Genomic DNA, 12162 nt, shown 5'->3' on the forward strand with positions numbered 1-12162 from the left:
GTGAACTAGGAGAATGAAGTGCAGCTATGTCACGCCTTTCTTCTGCAAGTAACTCCCCGAGATCACATCCTGAGAAAGTGAAGCTTAAGTGTGTTTCTGCTGAGGTTACCTCAGATTTTAAAACAATTTAACAGCTTGATATCCCTTTCTTATAGGGATACTGCCACTTGCAATACTGCCACTTGCATTCTGAACTAAAATATAGGTGCCCGTGAACTTCAAATTTTTGGAGGCAATTGTCCAAGAACAATCTGCTCTGCATCCTCCCTCTCTAGCTCAGAAAAAAAATATTTTCAGAGTGAAAACACTGACCTTGTGTCTTTACGTTTTTTTCATTACTCAATATTTACTATGCAAACTCAGATATTCTGTGTTTTTTAGCTGTAACTTTGATCAAAATTTGGAAACAGAATCTAATTAAAATGCCAGTTTGAGAAGAAATCTTGGCTTTAAGACATGACAAGAAGTGTTAGCAGGCACATTATATTTCTGCTATATTCCTCTATTTTTCCACTCCTCTCCACCCAGCCCCAGCATTCCTATCCCTTGCAGGTTTCCTTGATTTCCTACCACTGACTTAGACCTGGTCAACTCATTACCTGGAGCATGGGCTTTCCCCCTTCATATCTAGTGGTTAGGGCACCAGGCTAGAGACCAGAAGATAGGGAGTTCTAATTCCACCTTAGACATAAAAGCCCGGCTGACAAGTTCAGGCCAGTCACACTCTCTCAGCCCAATCCACCTCAAGGTTTATTGTTGTGGGGAAAGTAGGAAGACGGAAAATTGCATATACGTTTGCTCTTTTTTATTTATAAAAAATAATAAAACAGGGCAAAAATATAAACAAACAAACACCTCATTCACTACTAGGCTCCTGGTATTGGAAGGTGTAAGGCAGGGGTCTTCAAACCTGGCCCTTTTATGACTTGTGGACTTCAACGCTGGCTGAGGAATTTTGGGAGTCGAAGTCCACAAGTCACAAAAGGGCCAAGTTTGAAGACCCCTGGTGTAAGGGCCTGCCTTCTCTTTGCCATCACCAACCATCACCATTTTGTCACTGATGGCAATGGCCTGCTGGATGGCTGAATTGCCTTGAGGACCTCTGCAGTTTCTTTGCATTTGGGAGATGAGCATCATACAGTACCGGTGTAAACTAGATTTAGCTATATTTCTTTTTGGTTTCTGACCTCATGTCTTTCATTTCGTTTATTTGCTACTTCTTACTCTCTTTCAGCGTTTTGCAAATTTCATACTCTACAAGGAAATAGCATAACACATATGAATGAATAATTAGTGCTATTTAGAATTCTGTGATGTAAGAGTTTCTCCCCGTGTCTTCCGCTTTCCCTCTAATCCCTCTTTTCTTTTCTTTTCTTTTCTTTTCTTTTCTTTTCTTTTCTTTTCTTTTCTTTTCTTTTCTTTTTTTGCTTTGTTTATATTTAGATCTTTGGTTTTTTCCTCACTAAACCATCCACATGTGCAAGATTGCGGAAGTGCTCAGTTTTTCCTTGTGCTTCTGGATGTTCATAAGGCTTGTTTAAACTGTACTTTTCTGAGATTTGAGCAGGAAGGCTCCCCAAAAAATCTTCCTTACATTTTCTATTCTCCCAGGGATAAAGGAAGAAATAGGTTAAGATCTTCCCAGTTGGATGCCCTGGGTCATATCAGGAAGTTCTGCTTGACTGGCAACAGGAAATTGTAATTCTTGTACTTTTGAAACCTGGAAAGAAGGACCAATCTGGAAGGCAAAAACAAGACTATTAACAATGGACATATTCAAGGTGCCTTCCCCCCCCCCACCGAATACATGGCCTTCATGCAGGCCTTCCAAGGGAGAACGTAGATGTCACCTTTTTCAGATCAATAGTCACAAAGTCCTTTTGCCAAGTATGCTATGGGGGTAACTGCAAAAATGCACATAAGATGCCGTAAAAAAAAAAGAAAATAAATGATTGAGTAAATAGCATTGAAAACAATATATACTACTCAAGCAGAGTGAAAATTTAGAATTCAACTGAATTGAAGAATATGAAAATATGAATATGAAAATGTCTACACAATTCAAGTCATCAATTTAAAAAACCCTCAAAAGGCCATACTACTAAAATAGGCTTTTCGAGTTAATCCATTTTGGAAATCAGCTGAGATCAAACACCCTCTGTCTCTACTAATAAATGTGTTTTGATGCTGTCTCTTATAGCCACTTGCTTAAATATGATGGAGCCAGGCTCTCTTTGGGTGGGGATGTCTCCCCCCTCCCGGTGTTACCCCAATGAGAACAATGCCTGCATTCCAACCTCTTCAGTGCAAGCTTGCCCCCCTACCACTACCTAACCCCATTCCTCAAGCACAATTCCTTCCACAGAGAACAATATTTAGCTGTCTGTCTGCTGAACTTTTCTCTGGATTGCAAAGACATCTTCTCATCAATCATTCCTAGCGACTCTCCTGATTCATGGCTGCTGTCCAAATTAACAGACTTCCTTGTTGGCTCTCTCAGCTGTGCTTCCTACTTCCAGCCTTATTACACCACCACATCAGTTACTCCCATTTTCATTTCAGGAATTTCCCACCTGCAACTCAATAGTGCCAATGGAAAAGTTTTCTTATGAGCCCCTGTTACCTCTATCGTGAACTCTTAAGATATGAAGACCCATTTTAACTTAAGCTGCTGGATTCTTTTAGATTGCATTTTGTCACAGAAATTTCTATGCCAAGAATTATTAGAATGGTGCTTTTCCTGAATTATTTTATACATCTCATCTCAGTTATCAATATCTATCCAAAGGAAGTGACAGAAGTTCAAATGTTGACCTTTTAGGTTTATTACATTTGTATCCTGCCTTTCCATCAAATGGAGCGAGAATTGACTAAGCATATGAGAACTTCCAAACAAGGATTCTGCACTAGTTTGATCACAGTTGTACATTTTCAAAACTTCTGCAGCATTTGAGAGCTGAGATTTTTTTTTCTAGTTCACTTGTATCTAACACTGCTGCAAAGCAAGAGGTGTGCAAATGGATGTGCTTTTTAAAATGCTATGACTTTGTTTCCCCCTTGCTTCATACCTCCATTGCCTCGTGACTTCAGGGTCTATAAGAGAAATGTCCATTTGATGGCTTTGTAGTTCGTCCCTCATGGCTTCCCTATCTTCATTATTGGCAAGCACTAGGAGGTTCCATTTTTAACGTACTGCCTTCCCTTTTGTGGAATTGGGTGAGGAGACTTTAGACTCGTAGGACCTTTATCTACCTGTAACAGGGCAAAGATTTGCATTTATTTATTAATGTTATTAATTTATTATTTATTTATCATATTTCTACACTGTCCATCTCACCTAAGAAATTCTGGGCAGCTTGTAGTTTAAAACACTTAACTCCACCCATCCCATCAGATTCAACAGGAGGACATGTTATGGGTCCTACTGCTAAAGAGTTTTATCTGACAGGACCCAGAGGGCATGCCTTTGTTTGCCACAGCACCTGCCCTGTTGTCATTTCCTTAATGCCTCCTGAACTCAAAGCAGTTCCCCTGCCCCCCTTGACCGATAAGGCTATCATTGTCAAATGGATAATACGATCATCATTTAACATTGGCAGATCAATCCCAAGTACAATTTTAAAATGCTCTATTGCTGACATCTGCTACATTGCTCAAGCCCAGCTGACAACAGGCTAGTTCAGTGGAAGGGCTAGAGAGAGATATTTGCATCTCTCCATATTTCCCATCTGATTGATAGCAATGAGAAGGAATTAATTTAGACCTAGGGAAGAATGGATCAAAACGTTCCCTGCATTTGGGGACATGCTAGAAGCTGGAAGAGATTAGGATTCCTAGTCCTTCTTCTGGTTCCTCCCAGCCAAATCCCAAAACACTTATTTTCTTCTCCTTTAGTAACCTCAGCGTGTGGGAGAAGGGAGAATGTAACATTGGCTTTCGTCCTTTTACAATCATAGATCTTCCTCCAAGCTCCAAAGGGGGAAAACAACATCTTCTCTGACCATGCAATGTTCCCCCAGCTTCCATGGGACCTTGAATCAATTGAGACATGGATTTGAGTTGACAAATCTGTCAGTAGTTGTTATATAGAAGAAACAGTTGTAGCTGTTGTTATGTTATGTTGGTATGTTCCGTTAAACTTCTTAATTTACTCCTTAATGTTTTCAAGTCCAAACTTTATCAAGCAGTGCAAACATTAAATTGCAGTGTTCATCAAGGCAATAGCCAACTTTAAATAAAGCTCTGTATGTGAGGTCCCCTGTCTTGCATCTCCTCCACCAATCTGTCAGTAGAAATGTTTGATTCCTACATGTTCTTTCCTGTTAACTGCTCGTATAGGCAGTGACACCCAAATACAGAAAGGACATGACATACATAAAATAGAGAAACCAAACATAACACAAGAAAGCAACATTTATAATCCAGCTGACAAAGCCAGTCACTTTTCTTGAAATAACATGGCAGGCCTTCGAAATATTATCCAAGTGTATATGCACACACAAACACAATATTGGTGTCATAATAATATAAATTAATATATCATATATTAACACAATTTAGCAACACTATGGTCACACCTAGATAAAAATATTGTCATTAATAAAGAAAACAAATGAAACATCCAAAGGAGCCATAAAAGCAGAAGTGGTGTGTCTCTCTGTGTGTGTGTCTGTATGTGTGTGTGTGTGTGTGTGTGTTGCTCACATACCCATGCATCTATAAATACAGTGTGTGTACCTGACTTTATGTGGCTGTGTGTATGTGTGCATATCCAAATGAAAATAAACTGCAAACATTTGAATAGCATCACAGTAGGGATGATATATCTAAAGAAATTTACTGAAATATGCTAGCGAATTCATCCTCTTCTCTCCCATTAAAATGGCAATTGACTGTAAACCTCCCACCCCCTCCCCACTGAGACTTTAATTGTAAAGATTCCTGTTACATATCATATTAGAATTTAGTTAAAATTGTAGAACACATTATTTCCAATCAGACAGCCAACCATCACTCACAAAGATTTTTTAAAAAGGTGATTAATAATTCATCTCAGATAAGGAAAAGATCTATATTTATACCATCTTCTCAGCCACCATAAACTACCTGACAATTGTTCAGTAATGATGCCCAGTAAATTCTTTAAAATGGTAATTTGTCATTCTGTCACTTCATTTGTGACCTAAAATTCCTCACTTGAGGCATCATCAAATAAATTAATCACTTTCCAGGATCCATTTCTCTGTTCTGCAGGTTATTATGCCTGGGTTCTCTTGTGTTTCCGTTCATTTGCATATATTTAATGGCTCAGCAGTGGTTCACTATGGCGCATAGCACACACATCTCATTACAGGTGAAATATTCTAACTGCCACTATCCCTGGGAAAGAGAGTAACTCTTCCAATTTAATTTTCCTGATGTAACAAAACCATGATTCTTCACATTGCAGTGTTGATGCCATCCATCAGTCACAATCAATAAAATCATCCTGGAAGTACGCCTTCTTCAGCATCATGCCTTCACACTGGGTATTATTTGAGGGAGGTAATTAAACTCATAATATGTAATGAATGTAAATGAAGAAAAAAAAATCCTCGTGTCCTCCTCTAACTATGCCTATTTTACAGCTTTGATTTAAAGTATTTTTTTACATCTTACAATCTATGAAATACACAAGGCTCTAAAGGGAAGCCATCAGAAGTACAATAGGCAATCAATCAATATGTATAATGACTCATTAAAAAGGAACATATTTTAGTTTTTTTTATTAAAAAAATGCTGTCCTTGATAGATCTATTCCCCCTGCTTAAAATGAAACATTTCCTCTGAATCCTACTTATTTATTTTACTGTTTTCATATTCCCTCTAGACTTTGGATAACACCTTCTTCTCCCATAGAGTTTTCTTTACTACGTACATCTTCTCTTTTAAAACGCCTACATGAACAAATGGTGAATTTGATCTGCACTCTTCTAAGTAAGGCAGAGAAAGACAAAGATAGTATTTGCAATTGACCGGGCATGCCTTTCTACTCTATGAATAAAAAAAAATAGTTCATTAAAGGTACTACTTTTACTTTTAAGAAAATCACATAGTAATTACATAGTAACTCACTTCATTTTCATAAACACTGGAAGGCTATTAAGTCCACGCTTCCTGCTGCAATATCAACCACAATTAAATATATAAAATAGGGTGTTTTTTTTCATTTGTTTAGAAAGCTCAGTGGCACAAACATTGTTTCTATGTTCTGCCTTGTGATCCACAATCTACCTTCCGGGACCTTCCCTACCCTGATTGCTACTGCATGCACAGACATCAAAGATGGTTATTGCCAGTGGCTATAATATATGTGTGTATCGAAAGGGCAGCAAGTTTTTGTCCTGTCAATGTAGAAGAGAAAGAATTCCCTGATAAAAGCACTTTTCACAGAATGAAAAATGATCCTTATTATACATTTCAAATTAGTAATTTGGGTAATTGTTTTAAAGAGACTCACTAAATCTGTAAAGAGGAATTTTAGGGGCAAAATCATGAATTAACCATTTATAGTTCTTACCTGATAAATTACTGTTGTTGCCTTTATTTTTTAATAGTGCATTTATTCTGGAGAGGCTGCAGGTTTCTCTTTCATATGGAATTCAGCTGGCCATTCATCGGAAGCTGACCCATTACACAAATAGGTTTGGTGCTGTATTTTTAATATATCAATGTCCAGCCCATTTTAGGTAAGCCTGTAGTTCACAGTGGCCACAGCTGCTGCTCTCAAAGACAGGAATCACACACCTATGCAATGAACAATGTCAGGATGGATAGTCTTCACAAGGGAGCGAAGACAAAGGATGGCCTTGATTTCAGACTATAGAATGGAAACTCCAGTTTTCCAACTGAGCAACAAAAGGATCCCAGGATGTTTGGTAGTGCTGGGCTTCAGGGCTTAGTGACTGAGGACTAACCTACAGATTTGATTTGATTGATTGATTTGCATCCCGCCTTTATTATTTTTACAGGTAACTCAAGGCAGCGAACATTTCCTACACACCTTTCTCCTCCTAAATATCATCCAAGTCATTGTTATCCCAAAGGTGCTTTTTCATGAAACAAATGGACTTTCTTGTTTTTCTTTGAAGACATTTCCCTTCTCTTCTTTGAAGAGAAACGTCTTCAAAGAAAAACAAGAAAGTCCAGTTGCCTGGTGAAAAAGCACCTTTGGGATAACTTTCTTCTCCTATTTTCTCCACAGCAACAACCCTTTGAGGTGGGCTGGGCTGAAAGAGAGTGTCTGGTCCAAGATCACCCAGCTGGCTTTCATGGCTAAGGTGGGACTTGAACTCATGGTCTCCCACTTTCTAGCCTGGTGCCTTAACCACTAGACCAGGGGTAGGCAACCATGGCTCTTTTATGAGCCACAGTTGCCTACTCCTGCACTAGACCATACTGGCTCTTGCTTGCTGACATTTCCTGATGTTTCACTGGCAATTGTGGCTGACAAGTTCAGAGATCTTTTGATCACTAAACCGTGAAGCCCATCATTGTGCAACAGATACCAGCCACAAACACCTATACTAGTAATACCCCAGGATGCTTAAAAATGGACATACATGCCCACTTCTAGGATACTGGGCCCAGCAATCATTAAATCATGGTTGCTTTGTTGGTTGAGGAAGAGAATGTAAGGTCTGAAGAGGCATGTTATAATATAGTCCTATATGAATCAGACATTATCATGAATAATCAAGGTTCTCAGTCATAGAAGAAGCATAACTACGTACATACAGTTACTGTTACGTTATATAGTTATGGCTACATACAGTTAGATTTACCATGTATCCCACTTTAACCAGATTGCTCCAGTTCTGCACTTCAGTCTTAACCTCCCAGCTGGTTTTCAACAAAGTAGGGCTGTACAAACCCATAAAAGGGGGTTCCAAGTATAAGCTATCTATTATAGCTCACTCTGGATAAACCAGTGGATATGCACAGTTTATTGGTTCAAATGGCTAAGCACATTCCACTATTTAAACTCATTCCCTCATAAACTACACAGGCAACATGAGTTTTATCCAATGGCTAAATCCCCAGCCTTCCATTGCAAGGGGAAAAGGGAAGAGAAATTTAAGAGTGCTAAATCTAACACTCTGCAGTTTTGCATGTACACACCCACTGATGAGGACTTTTATCGTGGTTTGATCACTTAAAACTATGTTAAGCCTCAATCTTTCTTCAGACTTTCTGCATTCAGAGGAGGGGAGATTGGAAATGGAGGGATGAGTCTGGTGAACCATATGTCCTCTGAGCTTGGTTGTTTGCTTGCAGAGGATTCATTACCCAAACTAGGACTAGCTCTGGTGTTGTTATCTAGTTTGGGTAACGAAACCTCTGCAAGAAAACCAAATCAAACTGAGAGAGCACCAAGGACCCCTCATTTAAGCCTTGGTGGAGCAGTGGGCTAATGCCTCCTTAAGTAACACCAGCTGCCTGCAATTAGTGCAGGTTCGAGTCCCACCAGGCTCAAGGCTGACTCAGCCTTCCATCCTTCCGAGGTAGGTAAAATGAGGACCCAGATTGTTGGGGGCAATAAGCTGACTTTGTAATAATGCCGCTTGGGGGGGGGGGCGAAAGCCCTAATAAGCAGGCATATACATAGAATGAAGGCTATTGCTAAGCACATTGATTTGTGCTTTAGATTGTAAGCCGCCCTGAGTCTTCGGAGAAGGGCGGGATATAAATGGGATTTAAAAAAAAATTAAACCCTGAGCTATAAATATTCTCCTTTATTGGTAATATAAGTCCACACGTGCGAAGAATTTAGGTATTAGCCCGAATGCAGTAGAATTCTAAGACAAAACTCCTCCAGGTGCACCTGAACTAGTTCAAACTTGCCCCATTCTCACCCTGACCTGAGGCCCCCACCATCTAAACCAGAGGTGGGGAACTGTGGCCCTTTTATGACTTGTGCACTTCAACTCCCAGAATTCTTGAGCCAGCATGGGAGTTGAAGTCCACAAGTCATAAAAGGGCCATAGTTCCCCACCCCTGATCTAAACTATATTAGTGGATGGAGTGATGCCCCCCACTGTCCTGGAAGAACTACGGTTGAATCCTTTGTTGAGTCAAGTACCCTCTGCCTTGTCTGAATGCAGGATACAGGTCTTCTCCAGTTTCTTGTCTTGCAGAGAAAGACAGGGCAGGGTTCCTTGAAGACGGAGCTTCAGGGGGTGCTTCTTCAACACAGTACTGATATCTGGTCCAAGGCTGACTTTTGCATCTTGACAAAGCTGCGGAACTTCCACATTCCGCCATTAATTTCTATCTTTCTAATTTGTGAAGCAGAAAAAGTGCTGATCTGCCCTAAGCTCTCTTTGTATAAATTCACCAAAAAGAAGCAATTGTCTGCTGTGAGTAATGCTTCTATAGTTGGCCTAGGCAGCAGCAGGATACCCTTCAGCATTTTTTTTCAGCAAATAAATGAGCTCAGTCCCACCTCTATATGCTTTGCTCTGAACTGATGGATTAGAACTGACCGTCACAACTAACTCATTCTCTACATCCTTTGTTTATTATTACTAGCATTTGGGGGAGGAGAGAAAAAAAATATTCTCAACTTAAATTCTTTTGAAGTTACCATCATTACTGTAACCTATATTTGTTTTTTTGGTTTGTTGTTTTTTTTTAAAAAAAGGCCAGTCACTTTTTGTTTTTCAGTTCCATAGGAAAAAAATGTTCGAGCACTTCTAGCAAAGATTTCTCTTTTTCTGCTGATGGGATCCAGTTAGACCTGGCTGCAGATCCAAAACTGGGGGAGGGGAGGATTTTTTAATTATTATTTAATAAACACAACAATCAATGCACCCTACCTTGCTCATAAAATTGACAATGGGATAAAAGTGGAATTGCATAACTTAGATTAGATTAATGAAGTGAAACTTTTGAAAGTGGCTATTCGTTTGCGAGTCCCTTGGACTGCAAGGCAATCCAACCGGTCAGTCCTAGAGGAGATCAACCCTGACTGCTCTTTAGAAGGCCAGATCCTGAAGCTGAAACTCAAATACTTTGGCCACCTAATGAGAAGGAAGGACTCACTGGAGAAGAGCCTAATGCTGGGAAAGGTTGAGGGCAAGAGAAGAAGGGGACGACAGAGAATGAGATGGCTGGATGGAGTCACTGAAGCAGTAGGCGTGAGCTTAAATGGACTCCAGAAGATGGTAGAGGACAGGAAGGCCTGGAGGAACGTTGTCCATGGGGTCACAATGGGTCAGACACGACTTTGCAGCTAACAAGAACAACATTCATTTGCAAGGGGAACAGGACCGTGGAATAATTTTCACATACTGTATCTGGGGAAACCTAAAAGCTATGTGGAAGAATCTTTATTTATAAGTATCTTTACTGATACTTCCTATGTGGAAATATCTATATTTATCCCATTTATATATGGGAAATACTTAAGTGCATACACACTCCTTCCTTCTCCTTTTTTCCCCACAACAACTGTATGATATGCATTGGGCTGAGAAAGAGTGACTGGCCCAAAGTCATTTAAGCTTTGGGCCTAATGTGGAACTAGAACTCACAGTCTCCTGGTTTCTAGGCCAGTATCTTAAGCACTACACCAAACTGGCATTTTTATTGTGATGACAATAATGATGATGATGATGATGATTTGACAGTTTTACTGCAGAGGTCCCCAAATACTTCAGCTCATTGACCCCTTTATGAAGTTTCAGATTATTGCTTGATCCACAAATATCATATGAAAATAATTTAATAAATGCTACTTTAATAATATTGTGAATAATAATGACAACAACATCAATCCATTTGGATAGTTTGGGAGGGGGTCAACTTTGAGTAACCCTATTTTAGCAGTTTGTTGCAAGTGGCCTACAGCTGACAAGATAAGGGGCATATGCATGCATGTAGTAACATTAAATCCATAAATGTTCCAGTTGTGTGCCGTTTATATCCTCACACTGGCAAAATAGAAAATTTTGCTGCATTTCCAGTTTATAAGCGAGGAGGCACAACCCAGCTGTAATACTGGAGATTAGCCATTAATGATTTCCCGTGGTTTATTTTTAATAAAAAGTTCCCAGTGGAGGAGAATTGGCTCAGATCTATGGATCTAGGAAGAGGGGTTAAGTGCCTCCCACCACTTATAATTCTCCCAGTTAAGAATACTCACACCTTGAAGCTGCTGTTTGATCCACAGATAAACACACATGTACCAAATAGCTTCGGGGAGACAATTTTAATCAGACAAATTATGCAGGCTAGCCTCCTTCTCCAGAACCATAATCCTGAACTGGATCTTCACCTCTCTTTGGCTGCTTGTAATTTAAAAATACACATTGGACATGAACGCCGTAGAGTTCCTACCTCCTATTTATTTGCACCTGAAATCAGGAAAGCAAGCGACGGTAATATGCTAGCTGAGTAATTACAGTCAGACTCTCTAATACCTTCTTTTCATTATCCATTAATAAGGCTCCCTTTACATTCTGCTCCTCACCTCTGTGTCATTTTTGCACAGTGCTGATAAATAGAAAAAAGGTTGTGTGTCTCCCTTAAGTATGTAGTGATCCTTCTCGTGCATCTGGATCTACTTGAGAAAAATTATCCAGTCAAATTTTAAATGCAGATGAAAGGTAGGGAAGACTTACACCTCACCTAGCTTGAGCATTTGCAGTCTTCCAATGTCCACTTGGAGGAAGAAGGCACTTCTATTTTTGCAAAACAACTAAATATTCCAAAGATGCGTTTGTACAAAACAGTTATCTTGGCCAGAACAAGATGGGAATTGAGTCCCCAGATGGCTGATGACTGAAGCCAAGAAATCGATAAACCAAAGTATTCTAGAAAACATGCAGACATACCCATACTATTCCCATCACACTCTTCTCCCTTATGCAAAACAGAGAAAAAGAATATGAAGTAGTAAACCAAGAATTAAAAGGCAGGAGGTAAAGAGGTGGGGGAGGAAAATCTAACTAAATCTGATTTACAGTAACACCATTCACTAGACCTGTCCATCCTTACTTCCATATATCACTTTGTATACTACCTTTTATTCTTTAAAGCTCTCAGCTGCCTTTTTTCAGAGATCTCATCACTCCATCTAACCACGATTTTCCATCCTTCTCCATTCTTTCTCCACCCAGG

At 39.6% G+C, this 12162-nt stretch overlaps 1 long non-coding RNA gene across 1 annotated transcript; it reads right to left on the reverse strand.

The window, feature by feature from the left end:
- Positions 1-1361: 1361 nt before the first annotated feature.
- LOC308660080 lies at positions 1362-2243 on the reverse strand. The gene is made up of 2 exons (XR_014024667.1): positions 1851-2243; positions 1362-1738 (listed from the first exon to the last, which is right to left on the reverse strand). It is a non-coding gene; the product is annotated as an uncharacterized lncRNA (long non-coding RNA).
- Between the last annotated feature and the right edge of the window lie 9919 nt (positions 2244-12162).

The sequence above is a fragment of the Vipera berus genome, assembly GCF_964194415.1.
Source record: "Vipera berus genome assembly, chromosome: 1".
NCBI classification, from domain to species: Eukaryota; Metazoa; Chordata; class Lepidosauria; order Squamata; family Viperidae; genus Vipera; species Vipera berus.